A 5,341-nucleotide genomic window follows, 5' to 3' on the forward strand; every position below is an offset into this window, starting at 1 on the left:
ACCCAAACAATCAGAACACTCCCAATGAGCAAGCACTTAGCCACAGTGAAAGGAAAACTCCTTTTTAACAGGAAGAAAAAGAAAGAACAAGGCTTGGGGAGAGGCGGCCATCTGTCACGACAGGTTGGGGATGAGGAGAGGGAACAAAAAAGTTAAGGTGAAAAGGCCCGACAGAAGAAATGTGTGAAGTGTATCTGTAGGTACAGTTCTTTGATAATTCCCCTTGATACACAGCAAATTCAAAAGTGTTAAATGTTTTGGTGTTAGTAGTCTTAGAGTTAATTTTACTCTAAGTAGAGTCACATGCTTTTAATGTAACTCTGAGGTGTAAAATGATAGTAGTTAAAATCGAGTGTTAAAAATTAGTGTTTCTATTTCAAATCTGGAGGTGTTACAATGGAAACATTAACTCTTGACCTCTTAACTCTGAACTCCTACAGGGGCTATGACACTAATAGAGTAAATTCACAGACTCCGCCCCCAGCACGGCTCCAATCGAAGCTGAAGTGAAGCCGTTTCAGAACATTTTGCTCTACATATTTGAGTTGTTTGCCATGCTTGGTAAGTCATTTTTTCAAAGATTGTTTCAATTATTATTATTAGCTTTTACTTCTGTGGCTCTTTGGAGTTGAGACAAAGCTGTGTGAAAGGCATTAGCCGTGTTGCTCGCTGATAGCACCGCTCGCTGTTTTAGCTAGCTGAAAGGTATTGTTTTCGGCAAATACCACAGCCTTGAAAAAAAGCTTGCATGTGAATTTTCGGTTAAATTTTTTGGTCAAATACACCTAAAACAATGTCTAGAATGTGAAATGTTGGTATAATGGTGCTACTTGAAGCCTGAAAACGATCTCCCATAAAAAACGAGCAAACAGCAGTAGCAGATGTCCTGACTGGGTTCTACGTTAGCATTTAGATCCCTCCAGAGTTTTGTGCACACGGTTTTACATTTAGTTCAGTACTACCTGTTGCCTGTGTCCTTATTTTTTGGGAAAATACTTTACACAAGTAATGTCTCAAAAAGGATTCCCTTTTTTTTTTTTTTTTTTTTTTTTTTTTTACTGTGCTGCAATTGATTTGTGCCATTAATTAGTGTCAACTAATTTTTATTCAATCTCCACATAGGATATGCTTGTGAAGATGGAATATGGGGGAGAGCAGAAGTGCGTTGCAGTTCCACAAAGTGATGAATGAAGGACATGCATATTGTATTTTGTATTTATTGAAATAAGTGATGAGAATGCTGTTATTTGCATTTACCAGCTCACCTATGTCAGACCTTTTGATAAACGAAATTCTAATGAAAGTGAGAACATGTACACTGTTACATCTTTCAGAAAATGTTTTGAAATTGTGGTGCACAGTTCAGAATAAATGTTTTTCAAAAACCATTGCGTCTTTTTAGTAAATGTTTATTTCCAAAAGAAATTTCTAGAAGTTCAGAACAGTAAAATTCCCGCTTTTTAGAATTAATTAGAAGATAACTCTTACGTAGTTAAACTAAAATACTCTTTGAGAGTTAATATATAAACTCTTAACACCAAGTGTTAAATTATCAACTCCAGAGAGATTTGGTGTTTAACACTAAATCAGAGTTAACATACCAACTCTCCAAAAAGAGTTAAATTAACACTCTCTGGTGTGGACCCATATAGACACTTTAAAAGTGTTGAAATCAAATCTGACAGTGTTAATTTGGACATGCTGGATTTGCTGTGTACCTGTATATAAAGTTAATTGTTTTAAGGTTCATGCTAACCCTTGTCTTTTTTGTGTAGTGTAGGCTGGAGAATATAGGCTTTACAATAGTTCTCTCTGTCTAACTCCCCCTCATCACCTCAGAGTTGGTCTGAAGATAATGAGCCAGACTAAAGTAAAAACACAGCACCATTCTGAGCTCTGGAAGAACCTTGAAAACTTGAATGCAAAAATTATTTCAATATTCATTCAAGCTGACATGAAATCAAGAAAAAGGCCTAGAAAGAGCTTTGTGTAAACAGAATTATGTGTGAAGTGCCTAGTTAGCTATTCAAATATATCCATATCTTTATTATAATTTTTCATATCATAAACCCCATCATAAATCAGACAACGATTCCCCAAAGAAAAAACAAACTATATCTGAATGTTTATAGTAAGCAGACAAATTTAGACAGATTTAACTGAAAAAAAATTCAGATTCGGGAAGAGCCCTAGTTCTTATTATATTACCAAATGATATCGCACAGTGGAGCCTCGAGCAAATCAGAAATATTGTAGTTGTTAGAGTTGTAGCACGGGCCTAATCAGATGTGTCTCTGGGGGAAGAATTTGGAAGCATGAGGTCCACCTGGTTGTACATGTAGGCTACTGGGTGAGAAAGATGGATATTCGAGTGCCCTCATCCTATCCATGTTAGGAAGTAGTCCTAACCGCCGGTGATTTTTACAGTCATGATAAGCTCTGCTGCTCTGCTCTAACATGTTAATATTACATGAAACTGTTAGGGATGACAATGAGCCTGAGGCAAGAGAGAGACAGATTTTTTTTTCCTCTGCAAGATTCCCTTTTTTGCCCCCCCCCCCAACCCTCAATCCTTGCCAGTGACTTTAAATAACTCGTGGCCTCGTTATCCAAATTAGAAAGCACAAAGTAGCATACAATTAATCTGATTTTGCTGAATAAATTTCAGATACTGTTTATATAGATTAGACCGTACAGTATACTTCTGTAAACATCATTCAACAAGTTGCTCTACAAAATGTACAGTGCCGTGTCTGATGACCTACTTATGATAAATTCATGTTTGCTGAGTCTTATACAGTCTTCAACCCTATTCTACCCCTCAGTTGCATAAACAAGTATCTGCAAGTGTTAGATATTCTCCATACTCTGCGTCCTCTTGTGTCCGACATTCAGTAGTTTTTACTTTTTAACCACCTCTCACTGTCCTCTTCACTCTATCTCCTGCATAATCTCCCCCCTTCTCCGCTGCTTCCCTCATTTTCCCCTCGGATTTTCAATTCATCCCTCCAAGGACACCAGGTCATTATCTTCTTCCTGCTGGCATAAATTTGAGGCATATCTATACAGACTGCTCCCAAACATAAACACTCAAAGGCACTCACATCTGGCCAAGGGCATGTGTTTGATTAAGTCATGTGTCGATGGCCATCCCCCCCGTAACCTGTAACCTGTGAGCCTCTTTCACAGAGTTTGAAATGAATATAACGTGAGTCATTTTTGCCCTGCTGTCCACCTGAAAGGGCCTGGATTACCAAGGCAGTTCCACAAAGACTGGTGACAGTTATAGAGGGGGCGAGCAGAAGGCGTCAGGGTGGCGGCTTATGACAGCGACACAAAAGCACCAGTGTTTAGTGAAGGAGGTTGTATCATACATTAGACTGCTGCTGCATCGGCCTGCCACTGAGCTGAGGTAACCATGGAAACAAGCTGCTGGGAGACAGTGGAGGGAGATTCAGCAGGCTGGAGTCAGTGGGCCTTCAGCTTTTGAACACCACGAGAGATTAGCTCAGAGCAAAACCCTAAACCTCACACTAGACGCAGCTCTATGACGGGTATTGATGTTGGATGAAGTGGAAAGTAAGAGCAGCAGGGATAAACAAAGTTTTTTAGGCAAAGATCCAGCCAAATAGTTGACATCAAAGCTCTTGTGTAAGTGCATCCTCTTAAACTCAGAGCTCGTGGCAATATGAAATGTAAAAATTATGCAGCGAGCACGGAGCGGTCCAGAACATGGATAACACAGCAATGGAGATAAAATATCCTATGATATGTCAGCAATCCGTGTATAATTGCATCATTTGCGAGCTGTGAATCAATCCCAGAGATTAATCATATTGTTAGGAGATGTGAAACTCATCACCACGATGGCTTAAGCAGATTGCCATGGCAATAGAAAACAATGAGCGGCAAGGAAGATAAAAGGAGGAGAGTGGCACTTACATAACAAACCGAGGGCAAGATGTGGGGAGGCTCAATGAGCTACAGAGAGATGAGGCACAAAAGTGAGAAGGCTGGTGGAAGAAAAGAAAATCAATAAAAAGAAATCTAAGCAGGAGAAAGAGAAACGAAGACAGATATTGGAAATGTACAGAAGTAAAACCGAGCAGCGGAGTGATTGATATCTAATCCTTTGGAGAGCTTTTAGCCTAGCTTAAGAGGTCAGGGTAAAATATTATGAAATGTTTAGAGCAGAAACACAAAACTGTGTGGACAGTGTTGGGGTAAATACTCAAAGAGAGGTTTTTTATTGGCACATCATGTTGTGAAATAAACATGAGGATCCATCGGGAGACCTCTTTTTTCTCTTCCTTAATCCACCTTCTCAAGTAGGACATGACACTCTCACCCCTCCTCAACCATCTCTCTCTCACTCCTAAGGCTGTGTTCTCCAGGTGATAGATCTTAAAAAACAAACAATGCTTGCATGTGCAATGCTTCCTCGTCACAGTAGCATTTCACGCTGAACAGAAAGATGATTAAATACCATCTCATTCCCTTTTAATAATATGAATTGCAGTTGGCAAATAACAAAATGCTGCATCGATATCACCATCTGGCATCACACACAATTCCTTCAGCCCCACCTTTTAACAAGGCAGCATGGACGGATTTTGTAATGCAGTGTGACACCTTATCCCTTATGTGCTTTTCTGTGTTAACACTTCAAACACTCACTAAATTGAAGTGCATTTCATCCCTTTAGGTGCTAAGAGTTCAAGGAGTCATATTACCATGTTGCTGGTGAAATAGATACGACACAGTCGGGACACATTTTAGTCACGGTCGGTCAGTGCTTCACAGGGTGAAATACAACTATATTTAACTGCTGGACGGACTGCCATGAAATGGTTCCTTCAGCATGAACTGCAATAACTTGAGGTGATCCCAAAATGTATAAATATTCAGTAGCTTTGTAAAAAATGAATTTCCTGTACGTGAAGAAAAACCCCTTTACTGCTAACAGTTAAATATAAATATAAATCAGTCATTTTTCCCTTTTCACCTACAGGCAAAAGAGGTAGAATACTGAATACACTGAATTTATAGCCTGGGGCAGTTTTCCGCATTTCAATGTACTGATCATACTGATGCTGCTTGCACTTCCCAAGCCAATACAAACTGGGGAGAATTAAATGTTACCACCAAATAAATAAAAAAAGATGATTTTAAGGCATGCACAACAATATGGAAGTTTTCAAGTTTTCCTCCCTACAAAAAAACCCAGTTTTGCTTCATCAATATTTCTGGCAGATTTTGGCCTCGTCATGCCACAACACCTCAATAGGGAGGAGGCCAGATTTCTCACTTGGCCATTCCAGCTCTTTGGGTACTTGTGTGC

The 5,341-nt window shown here is 39.4% G+C and overlaps 1 long non-coding RNA gene across 1 annotated transcript; it reads left to right on the forward strand.

Annotated features, from left to right (window-relative positions):
* Window positions 1-231: 231 nt before the first annotated feature.
* Window positions 232-1,450, forward strand: LOC146524319 (uncharacterized). The gene is made up of 2 exons (XR_014875713.1): window positions 232-561; window positions 1,123-1,450. It is a non-coding gene; the product is annotated as an uncharacterized LOC146524319 (long non-coding RNA).
* Window positions 1,451-5,341: the final 3,891 nt, after the last annotated feature.

This window comes from Neolamprologus multifasciatus, chromosome 2, assembly GCF_963576455.1.
Source record: "Neolamprologus multifasciatus chromosome 2, fNeoMul1.2, whole genome shotgun sequence".
Lineage (NCBI taxonomy): Eukaryota > Metazoa > Chordata > Actinopteri > Cichliformes > Cichlidae > Neolamprologus > Neolamprologus multifasciatus.